The following is a 19,930-nucleotide window of genomic DNA, read 5'->3' on the forward strand; positions in this document are numbered from 1 at the left end:
AATAATAATAATAATATGGGGAAATTAAGCAGGTCGTCACATATACAGTTATAGTGGATGATTTACATGTTAGAGAAAATTATTATGATATAGAATGGTTATGTTTAATGGTATAGATTTTCATGATTTATTAGTTACAGTTGAAACATATTATAGCTGAATTACTTGCAATATTTATATAATTATAACACACTAGAACTTATAATGCCACACACTGATGATACTCTATCCCACTTACTGAGAGGTGTCTCACCCCAAAATTCAAACATTTTAGGAGATCTAGACAGGCGAGCAGAGCGACCTCTGAGGTAAAGGGGGTGTTAGAATAGTCCTAGATTCAGGGTAAGTGTTGAGCTGGAAGATGTGTTTTGTATTATCTCTAGGACGTTTTATGGTTTTTTTGGGATGCACATGTATATTTATGGAAATAATAAAACTCTGGTATTGTATATAAGGTTCAGGTATTTTATGTTTTCCGCTGCATAGATAGTATGTATTTATGGACAGGTATCCCCGGTACCCATTTTAGGTCCTAAAGGACATTGTGGATAATATTATTGGTATCAAAGTAATTTAATATTTTCAGCAGTAAAAAAAATGTAGCAGAATTTTCAGGTCATTACAATGTGGTATCAGAACCTAGGTTGTTAGGTTCTATAGACTTTAGTGTACAACGGAAAATAATACCAGAGTATAGGAATGGATCTTGATAAGGGTAAGAAATGGGTAGATTGAGATTATAGTAAGTCAATAAGGGAGATTAACATGAGAATTTAGGGTTTTGTCTCGTAGCCTAGAGGGAGAGATTTCAGGGTAGTTTCTATGATTTTCCTAAAATGACAATTTTAGGAAAACCATGGTAAACTATCGTCGGTTCTGTTTCTGAGTGGTAAGATTGAACCTTAAATTAGTTGATTTAAGGTATGAGAATATTTTGTCATTCTTAGATAGATTGATGTATTAGTTGTGTTATGAAGTTAGGATTCTCATATTATTTTTGTTCTATTTCAGGATGGACCCTGGAAATAGCAATGCACATGCTGGTGGTGGTAATGAGACGGGGTCTTCTAGTGTTGGCGGTAGTGATTCCAAAGCAGTACTACATAGTGTCACCCAGTAAGTAATGGCAGAAATAGCATGGAATTATAAGGAATAGGACTGCCCACCAGCTGATTAGGGCTGCTCAATCAGACATTTTATTCGTATGAAGCCCTCGTCATTTTTAAAAGAAGCCAACCCATTCGTGGCAGAGAACTAGGTCCAAGAGATTGAGAAAATACTGATAATGCTGCACTACACTGATGAACAAAGAGTTTTATATGCCACATTCAAGTTGACAGGCGAGGCCGAGAGGTAGTAGACAACTATGAAATTACTGGAGGAGCAGAGACTAGCACCAGTAGCCATGACTTGGAGTTGGTTTAAGGAAATATTGTTTGATCGATATTTCCCCACCACCACTAGAGAAGCTAAGGTGGGGGAGTTTATGAATTTGACTCAGAGGCATTTAACGGTTCAGCAGTACGAGTCAAAATTTGTTGAGCTATCCCGTTTCACCCCGTACATGATTCTAAATGAGGAGAAAAAGGCAAGAAAATTTGAGAGAGGTTTAAGGTAGGAAATTTATGAACTGGTGGCAGTTTTGGAGGTGCAGAATTTTGTAAAACTGGTGGATAGGGCCGCTATAGCGGGGGCGAGCAGGAAAAGGAGTGCTGGAGTGCAGAGTTATAGAAAGACGCCCACGCCTCCTATAATTCAGGCAGTCACCAGTCGGGGCCTATGGAGGGGAGTCAGATATAGTAGAGGTCAGAGATAGGAGATGGGAAGCTTGGGCAATAGGGTGAGCAGACTTATCCTATTTTCCCTAGATACGGTAGGAGGCATGTGGTAGGTTGCCAAGCAGGAATGAATGTCTGCTATCAATGTGATAAATTGGGTCACATGGCATGAGACTATCATGTGCAGCCGAGCAATGCTCCCGTTTATAGACAATTTCGAGAAAATAACCAGGCACCCCCGAGGCAGTCGTTAGAGGAATACTGCGTAGGCACGGGTCTATATGATTACGCGCTGAAACTGCGAAATTGGACGTTTAACCCGGGCTTTACCGTTTATATTTTTAATTAAATATTCAAATTTTTTTAATATTTTAATAAAATTCCAAAATCATCATTCTTGAACTTTATTGCACAATTTATGAGATTTTGGTAATTTTTTGTCGCAGGAAAATTCCCGGGAATCAAAACCGATACCTGTTCGTATTTTATGCATAAGTTTTCCGTCCGAGCTCCGATCGAGACGATTTAAATTTCTAGAGAAATAGGAAAGGGTCATCTACAACTTTCATGTTTTGAGTTTTGTGAGATACGGGCTCCAAAAGAGCAGAATTTGAGACGAACAGAGAACAAATAAAATGAGAAAATATATATATGAATGGGTTGATGTGACCCGGCCATGCATGGCCGGGTCGGGTTAGCTATCAACGGGTCATAGGGTTTTTTTTTCTCTTTTCCCTATCCTATTTATACTTGCTTTCCTAACCCTGTTCGGTGTGCCTCCACGCACCCTCTGCACTCCCTCTCCTTCCCTCACCCTCTCTTATCTTCCACAGCCTCCCTTGGTTTCCCCCGCTGCAACTTCTACCCGCAGCCCCTGCTAGCCAACCAAACACCAACAGACTCAAGCCTAGAGACCTGCTCCAGCCAGTAAAAGTTGCCCCTTTGGCCTCCTTTCCAGCAGATACACAGCAGAGCACAGCAGCTCTGCAACTCCACGGACCACCACCAGCTCCGGCCTCCATCTCCACCATAGCAGGCCAGTGCAGAAAACCTTCTCCAGCAGCAGCTCCTCTGCTGTTTGCTCCAGATTTTCAGCCCTCCAGCAGCCTCCACAACCAGCCAGAGCAGCTCCCAAGCAGCAGTAACAGCAGCCCTCTCCTCTGTTTCTCACGGCCTGCCATGGCCGTCCCTCCCTACTTTCTCTTTTCCCTTCTTGCTTTTAATTATTTATTTATTTTTGTTAAGACTTTAAATATTGCATAAAGTTCAGATTTTTTTTTAGTTTATTTAAAATTTCTTTTAAGATTGAATATTGTTAAGCATTTAACTCTTGTTGAATTTTTTTCATTAAACTAGTTCTTGGTGGTTTTAATTAGTTCTTTAAATTAAGTTCGGTTCAAAAAAAAAAAGACAGAATAAAAATATTGTTTAGTTTTGAAGTTTTTCAAGTTTTAATTTTTTCTTTCTTTCTTTTGAAATTCAATTTATATTAGGATTGGTTCGATTAAAGTTCGTATTTTTCTCATGTTTCGGTATCTTTAAGTGTTAGGTTTGTTTTATTTTGATGCCTTTCGTTTTATTGATGGAATGAGTCACCACAGAATTAATTTAACCCGAAAAGTGTGTATTGTTAGCATGAGTGGCTAAGTTCGGTAACTCGGGTTGTGGGTCGATATCGTTTGCGTTCCATGGTTTATTAGTTATCCTAAGATATCATTGTTAAACTTTTATTTGGTTAAAACCGAAAATTGAAGACATCGTTGATAAATCGCTAGCTCTTACTTCTTGTTTTGTTGTTGACGTTAGGCACATCAAAACCTTGATTTAATCTAGGATTTTAATCAACTTATTTACATGATATTCGGTTGATGCTTAATGAGAGTTTATATTTTCTTTCGTTTGGATGAGGCCAATTTACTCGATCTTTAGTGATAAAATTTCGTCTTATTAATGCCTTGATTGGATTAACAAGAAGAGGAGTAAGACCTAGGAAATTAGTAAACGACGGAAGCAAATAGATGTTGAACCCGTAACCCGAGTATTTGGTAAATTGTTTCCGTTAATCTGTTTAATTTGGTTGCGTTATTAGATTTACATTTTTGGAAAATTGATAAAATTTTAGTTTCATTTTGATAGTTTACTCAACCTTTTCTCACTTTGTTTACTGTTTTCAAAATCGTAAAAGACCAAAAAGATTTTCAAACCCTATTTTACAGCAACAGGATTTCACTAAACTTGCGTAAATACTTTGATACTCAGTGGTCCCTGTGGAATACGATCCTGGACTCATCCTTGATACAACTTGACACTTCTGTACTTGGAAGCATAACTCAGAACGAGTCACTATGCACTGACGGGAGGAGATGCAGAGGTGGCCAGTGATGTGGTGACAAGTACAATTCCTATGTTTTCAATTAAAGCTACTTTTTTATTTGATGTAGGGGCCACACATTCGTTTATTTATTGGGAATATATTAAACTATGTGGGATAGAACCTCAAGTATTGGATACCGAATTACCTGTGGCCGCACCAACAAGAGTAGTAGTGGTTTGTAGGAAAATGTTGAATTACGTGTGGCCGCATCAACAAGAGTAGTAGTGGTTTGTAGGAAAGGGCTCAAAGGATATTAAGTAGATATGCAAGGGAGAGTGCTACCAGCCGACCTCATAGTGTTGGATATGCATGGGTTCGATGTGATTCTGGGTATGGACTGACTAGTTGCTAATCATGCCAGCATCAATTGTCATCAGAAAAAGGTAGTATCCAAACCTCCTTGGGAGCAGGAGTACAGATTTGTCTAGTCGTGTGTGCACTCCTCACCATAGTTATTGTCAGCTATTCAAGAGAGAAGGCTACTATTGGATAGATGCAAGGGGTATACAACTTTTATTAAGGAGGTTTCAGGAGGAGACTTGAAACTTGTAGATATTCCAGTAGTGAAGGAATTTTCAGATGTCTTTCCAGAAGAGTTACCTGGATTACCTCTTGATCATGAAATTGAATTTGTCGTTGATTTACTTCCTAGGATGACACCCGATTTGTAAAGCACCCTACAAAATGACCTTAGCAAAGTTGAAAGAATTGAAAGATCAATTGCAAGAATTATTAGACAAGGGGTTTATTAGACCTAGTGTATCACCTTAGGGAGCACCAGTTTTGTTTGTAAAGAAGAAATACGGGACGATGAGGATGTGTATTGACTATAGGGAGATAAATAAAGTGACAGTTAAGAATAAGTATCCTCTTCCCCGTACAGGGGGCACGGGTCTATTCCAAGATCGATCTTCGATTTGAGTACCATCAAATGAAGGTCAACGCAAAGGATGTTCCAAAGGTAGCATTCTGAACTCGATATAACCATTATGAGTTTTTGGTTATGCCATTCGGACTAAAGAAATATCTTGCAACATTCATGGACCTGATGAATAGGGTCTTCCATCAGTACTTGGACCAGTTTGTAGTGGTTTTCATTAATGATATCCTAGTATATTCAAAGAATTCTAAGGAGCACGAAAATCATTTGAGGATGGTACTACAAGTGTTGAGGGAAAAGAAGTTGTACGCTAAACTTAGAAAGTGTGAATTCTGGTTAGAGAAAGTTACATTCCTTGGGCATGTGATATCCGAGAATTGTATCTCTGTAGATCCCAGCAAGATAAAAGTGGTAGTGAATTGGGTGTAACCGAGGAATGTTCAAGAAATCAGAAGTTTCTTGGGTTTGGCAGGATATTATCGCCGGTTCGTAGAGGGATTTTATAAACTCTCAGGGCCTTTGACACAACTAACAAGGAAAAATGTTAAGTTTGAGTGGAATTACGATTGTGAACAAAGCTTCCGAGAATTGAAGCAATGACTCGTCACTGCACTAGTTTTGACTATTCCATCAAGAGATGATGAATTTGTGATCTATAGTGACGCGTTTCAGAAAGGGCTGGAGTGTGTTCTGATGCAGCAAGGAAGAGTTGTAGCATATGCTTCTCGTCAACTTAAAGAGTATGAGAAGACCTACGCTATGCGGATTTGGAGTTGACTGTAGTGGTGTATGATTTGGAGTTGGCTAAATGGATTACTTAAGGAAGAAGTGTATGTGAAACAACCATTGGGACATCAAGTGAGAGGGCATGAAGTTGGTGCTAAGACTTAACAAAGTGCTTTATGGGTTTGGTAAAGCACCTCAGACTTGATAAACATGATTTTTATATTAAGTGATTGAAAATGTAGATATATTTCTTGTATATTTATATGTTGATGACTTAATACTCACAAGGAATAGTCCAAGCATGTTTGCAGAATTTAAAAAAGCAATGACAAAGGAGTTTGAGATGACAAATATTGGACTCATGTCATACTATCTTGGGATAGAAGTAATGCAAAAGAAGTAAGAAATCTTATTCTCCCAAAATAGGTATGCAAAGAAAGTTCTCAAGAAATTCTAGATGAACGAATGCAAGCTGGTTAGCTCCCTCATAGAGTATGGAGTTAAGTTTTTAAAGAATGGTGAAAGTAAGGTTGATTCTATTTATTTTCAATGTCTTGTTGGAAGTATTTGGAATTTGACATGCACAAAACCAGATATTATTTTTGGAATAGGGTTTGTGTGCTAATATATGGAAGCATCGACTATAATTCACTTGAAGGCAATCGAAAGGATTATTTGATACATAAAAGGTACACTTGATTTTGGAATATATTATTCATTTTCTAATGTTTTTAAGCTTGTGAGATACAGTGATTGTGATTGGGCTAGAGATTTCGATGACTGGAAGAGTACAATTGGATTTGTATTTTTCATAGGACAAACATTATTCACATTGATTTGAAGAAACAATCTATAGTTGATTTTTCAACTTGCAAATTGGATTATGTTGCAGCCACATCATACATATAATGTGCCATTTGGCTCAGAAATTTATTAAAAGAATGGAAGATGGTGCAAGATGAACCAACAGAGATATATATGACTAAAAAGTCTGCGATAGCATTGACAAAGAATCTATTGTTTCATGATTGAAATAAGCATATAAATATAAAATTTCACTTCATTAGAGATAGCATTGGAGGAGAGAAAGTACAACTCAAACTTATGTTGTCTTAAGACCAAACTGTAGATATATTCACCAAACCTCTTAAGTTAGATGTCTTTGACAAATGAAAGAGTCTTCTTGGGATGAAGTCAATGTCAAGTTTAAGGGAGGTTTTGGAAATTAAAATAATAAATTTATTAATTAAACTTGATGTATATTCATTTTGTTTGGTTCAAATAAAATGTCTTTTGAATTGGGAGATGTACATGTCTATGAGGATTCATGTAACTACACTAAGAGGCTACAATAAATGTACTAATAGCAATTATGATGGATACTTGTACTAAGCTCTAAGTTAAGCCTATAAAATAGTCATGTACTTAACTCAATTGCATCAAGTGGAATAAAAAACATCAAAGTGTCATATTCTTAATTCACTTCTCTCCATCTATTTTGTTCAATGATATAAAATGACCCCTTAAATAGTCATCTTTTGCATGAAAAGTTTTCTTCACCTGATGACAAAAAGGAATAACATGAAAAAAAAAAAAAAAAAAAGGATACTGAACCTAGAAAAGACCAAAATAAGATGAAAAATAATTTCAATTTCATTACTAGCAAACTTACCATTTTTAGGAAACAAAAGATATTGATCTTTTTTGAGATTTGGTAAAAAGATAAGAATTTTTCTTGAAAATTCAAAAAATATACAAACATCTCCTAAGATTATAAAAATTCTATAGATTTTTTCTAACATTTGACTTTAAGAATACTTATATATCCCTAAAAAAATTTATCCTTTAGCCAAATATAGGAGTAGGTTTATATCTTTTTAACAAATTCCATTGAAGGTTTGCAAAAATTTTGAAATCTTAGAAGATATCTTTTGATTTTTTAAAACCTTAAGATAGGCCTTTATTTTTTTGAAAAATTCTTACGGCCAGTTTAGAAATTGAAAAATATTGCAAAAAGAAAAGGAGAATAGGAAAGATTTTACTATTTCATGTTTAGTTATCAAGAAAAGTGAAGAATATATATATATATATATATATATATATAGCAAATTAATAAACAAAATTTTAAATTTATTCATTTTTAAGATTTGGTTTTTTTTTTTTAATTTTTAGTCATATTAGAACACATTTTTATTTTTATTGTTATTTGATATATAGAGAAAATATAATACAAAATAAATTTTTTTTTTATTTTTATTTCCTTTCCTTTTCCCAAGGAAAAGCTTTCTTTTGATTTGAATATTTGTATTACATATATTTCAAATCCAATACCGAAGACTTTTCTAAATGTTCCCCGCCCATTGCGCTGACTCAAATCCCCTCCCGCGTCTCTAGAAAATTTGAAGTCCGTTGGTGATTTGTCCCCTCACTTGCTTACACCGACACGCTCATATGCTCCACTGCCACTCTACTGGCTTGGGAATTATTGTGTACACTGTCGTCAGCGTCCGGCGTCTTTCTTTTCTTTTCGTTTTTCCTCGGGCATGCTCCAAAAATTGCCTGACCGAATAACTTAAATGACTCCGCCCCCGGCGCCTGCTTTTCCCTCATTTACACCGACACCATCACATGCATGCTCTTAGTTTTTTCCTTTTTTTCTTTTTTTTTTTTAATTTTATCTTATTTAAAAATATTTTCAAAAAAAGATTCAAAAAACTTTATTTTCTCATTTGATGCGTCCTAAAAAATATTGAATGGTCCAAGACGCTACTTGGGGCAGCATCTTTTAGTAAAAAACTTTGACTATTTTTTGCATGTCTTTTGCAACGTTCAATGATTGAAATTTTTTTGTATTAGGGATTATTTGGAGATTTAAACAATTTTCAATATTTTCTTTTAAGACATAAAAATATTTGGAGTATATAAACAGCTTTAATTTTTTAACTTGTAAATATTTTTATTACTTTAAAACACAATGAGTGTGTTCTATAACTTGAAAAATTAGTAATTCCATTGTATTTTTACGTGTAGAATGTACAGTTTTAGTTTATAATGGATAAGATTCAATAGATATTGTCATGAACTAATGTAGGATATAATCTAGTGAACAAACTTTGTACAAATAATTTTGTCATTTCAAACTACCAAAATAGAAGAAAATAATGATAGAGAAAAGTCCACAAATATTTAGCATACACAAAGGGAAGAATGTAACAACCTAACAATCTTAAATCAATAAAAATAAACTATTTGTTGTAATGGTAGAAAATGATTCATGTAACTAACCCCAGACACCACCTACTAGGATTTAAGGTATGGTTATTTTTTTATTATTGTTGTTGGAGAGAGTGGCGGTGTCTTAGACAAAAAGGCGAGCTTCCAAACTATTTACTTATAAATAATCTTCGAAAATGAATATTTAATACTAGTTACCATTTTTTTGCCATTTGAATAAAGAGTTGGGCAGTCTAGAGTCAACAATAATTAGCTTTTCAAAGTGTTCAATTAGCTATGATGGGAAGTATTTATTTGAAAGATTGAAGGCAATCATATTCTATTTGGTTCGTTGAGTTCATCGAAAAAGTAAGAAGATACCCTTACTGCATGAGAGCACAAGTCTTGCCAAGATAAGGGAATGAAGGTTTTTATGCAAGGGTTTAGCTACATAGATCCTTTTATAACAATAATGTACCTACCTTGAAAGAACATTTCATTTTCAAGAAATCCAACACGCTCATGACATCAAATTTAGTATAGGAATATCATACCTCTTCATCAAGGCTTAGAAGGAAATAAAAGAAAATATTATATATAACTGTCATAGGAAATCAATAAAATTGTTTTCACAACTTTCATATAGAACTGTACACATTCACACTACATCGAATTATCGTAAAAATTTCTATAGTCTCTTCTTAAAATCGAGTATATCCATCCATGCTTACACCTATTCAAAGAAAACAATTTTTATTCGCAATCAATAACAATGTTTTCACAACTTTCATACACAATTGTCTACATTCACACTACATCAAATTATTGTAAAAAGTTTGGTAGTCTCCTTTTAAAATCGAGTATACCCATCCATGCTTGCACCTGTTTAAAGAAAATAATTTTCATTGACCATCGATAACAGTACTTTCACAACTTTCATATACAACTGTTTATTTCACACTACATCGAAAAACTGTAAAAATTTTAGCAAAATCTCCTCTTAAAATCAAGTATATCCATCCATGCTTGCACTTGTTCAAAGAAAACAATTTTCATTGGCAATCGATAATAGTATTTTCACAACTTTCATACACAACGGCATACATTGAGATTATGCAAGTAGTATTTTCCAATTACATATACATATTAAGGAACAACAAATAAACATCTCCAATTATACAAAAATAATGCAATGAGTGCATGCACATGAAAACATAAGAATCAGACTAATGTACATCACAATATAAGTCGTAAAGTACATGTACAACAATGACTACTCAAATGCCATATGCAAGTGGTCTCCGGTGTTGGGGTGGCTGCTGTTTGTGTTCGCCCTCTCCTTGCTAGTCATCTCCATCCGATCTCCTACCCCATCGTCATCATGTAGGTCTACCATCTCTGCCAAAAGGTACTGCATCACTACATCATCATCCATATGAAGCGGATGGCACTGAGTCCACATATGAGGAGGGATGTGGTCAAAAAATGACTTTTATGGTTCTCCACCTTTAGTAATTATCCTCTCCATTGACTTGTCAAATTTTCTTACTTGATGTTCCCTCCCTGCTCGCTCTACCATACACTTTAGATTCACATTTGCTACTTTAGTATTGAAGTTGCTTACCACATGCCTAAGGTAGAATCAATGGTGGGCATGTGGTGGTTGCCAATCACGATTTCGTTGCACGATAGTCAAGATGTCTGCATGCTTATCTGATATTAGGCAAATGTCATCCCTATCGGTAACAAAATGAAGACAATATAAAAATCAATTCCATATGCCGAAACTTTCCTCTTGTACAATGGCAAATGCAAAGGGAAATATTTCCCTATTTGCATCCGAAAATGTGGCAATAAAGAGTTTACCTTTATACTTACTGTACAGGTGTGTCTCGACCCTCAATGGATGCTGTAAATGACCAAAATACAAATACTAACGTTGTAGAGTTTTTGTATTCTCGAATAACAATCCACCTCCACTTTACTACAGTACCAAGATTGTACGCGCACATCGCTTCCATCCACTTCAACAAGATTTGATATGATATCTCCCAATCGCCGAAAACTTGAGCAATGACCTTCTATTTGCCCAACCATACCTTTTTATACAAAATATAATAGTCAAACTGATGATCTATGAATTCTTTCAATGTAGCGATTAATGTAGATGCATCTCCCTTAATCATATTCACTATCTCCCCATAAATTAGGGACAATGTAATTTGGTTATGGTCCTGTAATGGTAGTTGATTCAAACACGTGTGCAGACCACCATAGTGAGTGATTTCGAATAAATTGTGTTTCTTCTAAAACATTGCATGCAATCTCTATCTGCACTCAGACTCTTCCTTACACTTAGCAATCCAAAAGTAGACTACACCATGTAGAAATCATGGTGCGTTCGAGTGGTAAATCCGAACTGTAGCTATCAACTAATCCTTGGACCCGAAGATCATTCCCTTACATAGCTCGAACGACTCATCTCAATGAGTCACTTGTATAAGGAGCACCTCTTGTCGTGACTTTACAGCCTTTACATCAATTTGAGCATACATTGGAGGTTCATCCATAAACTGTGTGTTGTAGATATCATCATTCATTTCAACAAAGGGGGGGGGGGGGACGTAGAGTTATATCATCATTGAACTCATTTAACCCTTCAGCAATTTCATGCTCGTAGTTTTCCTTATCTTCTAAATGAACATCGTTCCTAATGTTCATGCCCTCATCTAACGCAATGTTTGCAATAGCGTACAAATTAGCAGAAACTTTAGCACACTGATACTGTTCATTCATGCGATAAACAAGTATTTCATATGTTGGTTGTTGGAACGATGATCCCGAACCTTCATTCAAATCCACAACAATCAAATCATCCCCACAAAACTCCGCACTCTTGTACTATTTATCCATACCACACACAGTCATTTCATAATGAGGTATTGGTCGGGTGTCTTCTTCCACTTCATCCACTTGTTCCCTAGGCGTCTCCGTCTGCCTATCCTTAGTGACGCCAATTTGAGGAATGATCTTCACATATAGCTGCACAGTTAAAATATTTGCGCTGAAGCTATGTGCATCTAACAAAATGCATAGACCATAGTCATCTGTTATAGGAATAGCCTCATAGAGTACTGTACTAGTTAACCCACGTAGAGGGTATCTTGCGGTCGCCTGCAATGCGTATCGGTTTGGATCAATATGCAAATATTTGTATATCTCCACATAAAATTTATTTAATTTTGTCATATTGCCAATTCAAATTTCTCGAACAAGCTTATTACTATAACTAACATCATCTACTCCTGTGATAATCCCTCCCCCATATACAACAACATAGTTACTAGAACACTGTTTGAGCTTCTTGCCATTTAGACCGGCCATTAGGAAATAATAAAGACCTTCCAAAATAGAAAATTGTATACTTTAGACTTCGATTAATTGGAAAATTATTTTTTTTGTGTTACTTTGAAATCTATAAAGAAAACAACAAACTATTTTGCATAGTTAATATGATATGGCTACTGTTGTAATATATGACTTGTATGTTGAGTGAAATGGATGTACAGTAAGAAAACATGGTAGAAAACAACAACTGTGGTTTGTAGGAGCAAACCATTGACGGTTTTGTCAAGATGACAAGAAATAGTCGGCTATTTGGTGCTCTTACTTCGACTATTTGCTCTCGATATTAAACCGTCAATGGTATATCTGAAACCGTCGACGATTTGGATCGATAACTTAGCGTTGGTTTTTGATTTTTGAATTTGGGAAGTTTATAGGTTGAGTTTTGGGAGGAAAACCTTCGAGAGGGTTATATATACATGGTATATGTTGTAACTCTATAATGTTCATGTCTTTGGACAAAAGATAGTGAAAAATACTATCGTTTTCTCTCATGGATGTAAGCATTGCTGAACCACATAATTCTTTGTGTAACTATTTTATTGCTTTCATTATACTTTGTGTGATTGTGTTTTCTATATATTTCACTATTGAGTGCTGCATTGTGAGATCGTTCATTTCCGCTGCGCATTGATTTGCACAACAAATTGGTATCAGAACATTATTGTAATGACTTCTGGAATTTATTCTACAAAGTTTGATGTTGTTCAGTTTGATGGAATGGGAAACTTTGGACTATGGCAGAGTAGGGTTAATGATCTGTTAGTGCAGCAAGGTATGGTGAAGGCATTATATGGAGGTCAAGCGGAAGACATGGATGAAACAAGTTGGAAGGAATCAGAAGCAAAGGTTGTGTCGACTATCAGGCTTTGTTTGGCTGATGACGTGTTGTATCACATCATGAATGAGAATTCTCCAGTAGTAGTTTGACAAAAATTGGAAAGTCAATATATGTATAAGTCTATATCAAACAAATTGTTTCTTAAGAAAAGATTGCATTGACTTAAGAAGGTGGAGGGTTCAGATTTGAACCAACACATCAATGCATTCAATCAGATTGTAAGTGATTTGATGCGGGTTGATGTGAAGTTCAAGGAAGAAGACAAGGTATTGATGCTATTGAATTTCCTACATGCATCTCACACGTATGAAAATCGTATTACAACTCTAACATGGGATAAAGAAACCTTGAATTTGGAAGAGGTAACGAGCATTCTGTTGGGTTTTCATCAGAAGAAAACAACATGCGATTAAATTTCACAAGTCGAAGGGCTTGTGGTGAAGGGTAACCAGAAACGTGGGAGACGCAAGTTTCGGAGTGGATCTCGATCGCAACTCGAGAAGAAGAAGGATATAAGGTATTTTAAGTGCAAGAAAATTAGGCACATAAAATCGAAGTGTCCGAAATGGAAGAAGGGAATGCATAAAATCAAGAGGATTCGTCAAAATCCGCGAATGTAATGGAAGAAGAAGACTTAGGGAGCAGTGATGGTGATATGCTTTCTATTTCATTAGGTTCAGAATGTCTCACAAATTCTTGGATCCTAAATTTAGGATGTTCTTATCACATGACACCAACTAGAAATTGGTTCAACACCTACAGGTACAGTAAATTCAGGTTCTGTTCTAATGGGAAATGATGCTTCATGCAAAATTACTGGAATAGAAAATGTCAAAATTAAAATGTATGATGGTTTGTGAGAACATTATGTGATGTAGGGCATGTACCAAATGTACGGAAGAATGTGATTTTATTGGGCACTTTAGATTGTAACAGGTATAGTTACAAGTCTAAAATGGAGATAATAAAGGTGTGTGAAGGTGACTTGATGGTGCTGAAGTGACATAAATTAGCAGAAATATATGTGTACTACCAAGTACCACAATTATAGGTGGAGCTATAGATATAGAATCTGAGTCAGATAATACTATTTTGTGGCATATGCGGTTAGGGCATATGGGTGACTACATTTATTCATATATTTGGGGATCGGTGAGGATAACATCATGGGGTGTACATATGTACTTTGTGAGTTTATCATGAAAGATTTTGGTGTACTTCATACTACACAAGTCGAAGATGTTTTCTAGGTTTAACTTGTGGCTGAGGTAGAAAACTAGATCAGAAGAAAGATCCTCAAGTCAGACATTGGAACTAAGTACTCTAGTGTTCAAGGATTTTTGTGATCAACATGGTAGGTTGTATGTAGGGTTTGCAAGGAACTTCTTGGTAAAGTTAGTTAGTTTGGTGTATTCTCAATTAACCAATCGCCAAGGGTATCACTAGATAAGAAAGTTGTAGAAGAGGTGTGGACAAGTAATGTGGTAGATTACTCCGGTTTGAGAGTGTTTGAATGTTCAGCTGTGCATGTTTATAGTGAGGTGAGATCTAAGCTTGGTGAAAAGTTTAGACAGTACATATTTTTAGGGTATAAGAAAGGTAGGTTCAAGTTGTGTGATCCAATGGCAATAAGGTGGTGATCAGTGGAGACATGATTTTTGGTGAGAAAGCCACGGTGCAACGTAGTCAGGTAAATAAAGAGAAATAGGTGCGAGAAAATTGCAGTAGCAATGAGCATGTGATATAAGCGAAGTTGGAGATTCAGGCAAAAATGACATTGTTAATAATGCAAGGAATTTTAACTCAGAAGACTAGCATGATCATAGTGGGCCTAGATGCACCAATAGGCTACCATTATGGTATGAATTTGATGATCTGGTGTCTTATGCATTAATTACTACCAGCAAGGTTCCTACTATTTTTCAAGATGCAATGCATAGTAAAGGGAAATATAGGGATAAGTGATATGGTGGAGGTGATGGAGTTATTGCAAAAGAATCAGATGTGGGAGTTAGTTAAGCTTCTAGATGGGAAGAGGGCAACAAGATGCAAGTGAGTAATTTTTCTGTTATTTTATGTTGATGACATTTTAGTTGTTGGGAAGACTTTGACTGAGGTTAATCAATTGGAAACTCTATTGAGAAAAAAAATTTGACATAAAGGTTTTGGGTATGACCAAGAAGATTCTTGGGTTTGAGATTCATAAGGACAGAACTGTAGAGAGATTGGGGTTATCTTAGGGTGGCTTTGTGGACAAAACTGTAGGGAGATTATGATTGTCTCAGGGTGGTTTTGTGGAGAAGGTATTTGAGAGGTTTAGCATAGTTAAACCGATCACCAATACATTGTTGGCAAATCATTTTTATTTGTCTACCGCTTAGTGCCCAAGGACGAATAATGATGTTCGAGATATGTCAAAGGTCCCCTATGCCAGCACAGCGGGGTGTTTTGTCAGGCAATAGAGTGATCCGCCAGGTATGAGATTTGTGGATACAGATTATGCAAGGGACATGGATGACAGGAGGTCTACAAAGGGGTATGTGTTTACTGTTGTGGGTAAGGTAGGAAGTTCAAGGTACATTCTCCGGTTGTATTATCTACACTTGAGTCGAGGTTTTTGACAATAGTTGAAGCTATCATGGACAAGTTCAAGCATTGCTTGGGCTTGGTTTTTGTCCCCAGTTGTTAGATGGGAGGCGATCCTAACCTATACGGATTTTTGTCCTAGGTGGAGCAGCGAGTTATGTTTTCGTCTTTCTCCTAAGGGATGTATATTCGCCAAGATGGAGATTGTTGTAATATATGGTTCATATGTTGAGTGGAACACAAGTACAATGAGAAAACATGGTAGACAACAACAGATGTGGTTTGTAGGAGCAACCCTTTGACGGTTTTTTCAGGATGACAAGAAACAATTGACTGTTTTGGTGCTGTTACTTCGACTGTTTGCTTTTGGTATTAAAGCATTGATGGTTTGGCTTGGTAACTCAACGTTGGTTTTCGAATTTTGAATTTAGAAAGTTGTATGGGTTAGGTTTCAGGGGGAAAACTTTTAAGAGGGTTATATATACATGGTATTTGTAACTTTGTAATGTTCATGTCTTTGGACATGAGATAGTGAAAAACACTGTCGTTTGCTCCTATGGATGTAGGCATTGACAAATCATGTAATTCTTCATGTCATTGTTTTATTGCTTTCATACTCTGTGTGATTGTGTTTTTTTTTTTTTGTATATTTCACTATTGAATGCTGCATTGTGAGATCTTTTGTTTCTGTTGTGCATTGATTTGCACAACAAGTACATTGTTGACTCTATGAGTCCAATCCTGTTTTGATAATGACAAATCACTTGATATTTGACCTGTGCATTTGAGATTTTGAATAGGATCATGACTTAGCATGCATGAATGATAAGTACGCTATGGAAGCCATGAGAATTTCAAGTGCAAATGGCTTGGCTCAACCCATGGAAGTAGAAGAGCAAAAGGATAAAGGCAATCCAGATTTTTAGTTGTAATCAGCATTAGGTTTGATTGTATCTGCATATTTCATAAGATATGATTGAAAGCTCAAAAGACATATAGACCAACCCTAGGATGCATGTTTTTCATGAAATATTCATATGCATTTGTCATAGGGTGCATCTGCATTTTAGAAGGATCATAGGGCTGAAAAACAAGGCACTCGTCGACTAGCCACATGGAGTAGTCAACGAGCGAGTATAGTACACTCGTCGACTAGTGAGTCATCTCGTCGACGAGAAAATACCAAGACCCTAGTTTTCTCAAACAGCCCACTCGTCGCCGAATCCCCTGTTCTCGTCGAGGAGCGACTAAAGGACATTTGTCAACTGGTACAAACATTCATGGACGAGTCTGTCAGGCAGAACAACGCTCTAGCACTGAAACAAACATATTTTTTATTATTAAAAATATTTTCAATGATCCAACGGCCAGAAATCTTTTAGATGTCGAGAATACTTATAAATATCAACCCAAAACCCTAGCTTAACACCTTTTGCTAACCTTTGCCTTCATTCCAAAGCATTCACATCAAGTTTGGGCATTCGTCACTATTATCTTCAAGATCCAAGTGTTTACACTCATATCATCTTACAAAAAAAATGGTTTGATATTAAGGTTTGGTTAAGTTTATTATTGAGCATTCAATCTTATTTTTATAAGCTCATCTACTCCTGTATTCTTTTATATATTTGGAGCAAGAACCCTAGTGTTCTATATATTTGGTTGAAAAATCTTTTGTTATATTCAAAGGTATATATTTTTTTTATTCAAAAGATTTCATATTTTTCTGCAAAAGGTATTTGAAGGCAAAAGTTTAAATCTTTGTGACATTCAAAGTTATATTCTTATTCAAAGATTTTATTATTCTTGCTAAAGATATTTGAAAACTAACTCTAGGATCTCCAAAGCATGTATTTTTAAGAAGTCATTTTTTTTTGGGAAATATTGAATAACGATTAGATCTTGAAGGTATCATTCATATACATATTTCTCACGTAAATATCATATTTTTCATATACATCATTAAGAAAAATACATTCTCTTTTGAACTTCATATTATATCTTGTGAGAGTGCTTAAACCTGATTGTACTCATTAGCTTATTAAAAAGTGTCTGAGTGTTCAAAAAATTTTATTCATTATTTGTATTAACGGTTCGATTTGTGAATCGTGAGGAGGAAGTTACGCCTCTTATAGGCAGCAAATAGTTAGGAGGAAACTACGCTTCTTGTAAGCAGCGGATTGTAATGGAAAAATTCGCCTGGGTTTAAAGAAGCAAATTAGTAAAATCTTTGGGTAAACTACCCAAGGTGAGGATGTAGGTTGGGTTTGGTCAAACCTTGTAAAAACTGTGTTTGCATCTCTCTTCCCTTAACTTATTTAAATTTCCGCTTGCATATGATTATTTGCTTATTGTGTATGAATTGAATATTCATTACATTTGTGATTGATTGGGTAATATTGATTATTTGATAAAGTCACTTAGCTTGTGCTTGTGAAGTTGTGATTTTCAAAATTAGGATCTCAAGACCAAGAATTTTTTAAATACCCAATTCATCATTCCTCTTGGGATTGCACCTAAATTCACATACATGTCCCTATAGTACACAATTGATGGGTTGTACTCTATAAAATACAATGTCTTTAGCTTTGAGTTTTGGGGTTGGAGATAATAGGTGGATTTGATTGTTGTCATCTAATAGCGCGTCACGGAGTCCTTAATCAGAAGGCAAGAAGATCTAATTTTCGATATGTCATGCTCCTCTTACATTCAATGTTAATAAATCCTACCCCTTCGAACCAATAGATTTCTTCCCTATATCCTACCCTTTCCCTAAATCCTATCCCTTTGAACCAACTAATTTGCACATCCCTACGTCTGTGACATGTCCTCAGTGTAAAATTGTATGCAATATGAAATATAGAGCCATTATCATTATCATAATTTCAATAATAATAATAATAATAATAAACATATTTTGCATGACTTCTTCATAGAAAAGGAAACTAAAATGGCAACATTTTATTAAAGTTTATTCTTTTAATAAAACTAGTGACGTTTCATATTCTGCACGTGTTGTCATATTGTGTTTACCATTTCCCTTTAACTTTACAAATGATGTTATGTGTAGCTGAACATTATACACAACCAACACTTTCTAATTTGAAGTATACAAATCATGCAACCTTCACAAATAGTTGACCCCACTCAAATGGATGTGCTTGCTAAAATATTGAGGATTCATTAATACAACAAATACATAATACGACAAAGGTAGACCTAATAGAGAAGAAACAACATGTAATGTTTAATATCTATCATAACAATTAGACTAAGTTCATCACATGCTTATTAAAAATTTGGAAACAAAATAAATTTAGCAAATGCATACATGACAACCTTTTAGTGTCTAAATGGGTACATCACTATTACTTGAAGGGATCTACTCTGTGGGCGGTATCTTCTAAACATGAAGACTCCCCCCTTTTTAAAAAGATGATTGAGATTAAAAAGCAGATATTGCAGAGTTGTGGGAATCAGTCAGAAGCAGATAGACTATTAAGAGAAAGTGAGGGAAAGTCCTCTATGGGATATGATTTCTAGAGAAATAAAGAAGTCAAAGTTCCCAGGTTCAAAGAGGTTTGGAAGAGCAGTTGTACTCCTAAGTATGCCTTCATCTTATGGTTAGGCATCAAAGGCAAGTTGCTAACTAGTGACAAGATTTATGGTGATGACATTGATCAAACGTGTATTCTATGTGGCTTGGAGTCAGAGACTATAGATCATCTCTTTTTTAAATGCAACTTCTCCTCTTGTGTATGGGATCGGATTAGAGTGTGGTTGGGTTTGAGGAGAGATATGACAACCTTGAAAGCTGCTCTAAAATGGCTACATAAAGAGGCAAAGGGATCTGAGATTCATTATGTGGGACACAAATCTACATGGCAACCACGGTGTACTTTATATGGCACTTCAAGAACAAGAGGAGGTTCGAAGGAAAATCTATTTCCGCCGATAAGCTGATCTGGGTGGTTCAGAGACACATGGAAAGTTCTTTGACGGGTTTGGCCTTCATACTATTGATTGATATTAGTGGAAGATAATTTTCTTTCAGATGATCTATCATTTAGATTATTTATTTGGCCTTGATAAAGGCTTTTGATGTATCTTGTTGATTTGTTCTGCAT

This window comes from Malania oleifera, chromosome 2 (genome assembly GCF_029873635.1).
Source record: "Malania oleifera isolate guangnan ecotype guangnan chromosome 2, ASM2987363v1, whole genome shotgun sequence".
NCBI classification, from domain to species: domain Eukaryota; kingdom Viridiplantae; phylum Streptophyta; class Magnoliopsida; order Santalales; family Ximeniaceae; genus Malania; species Malania oleifera.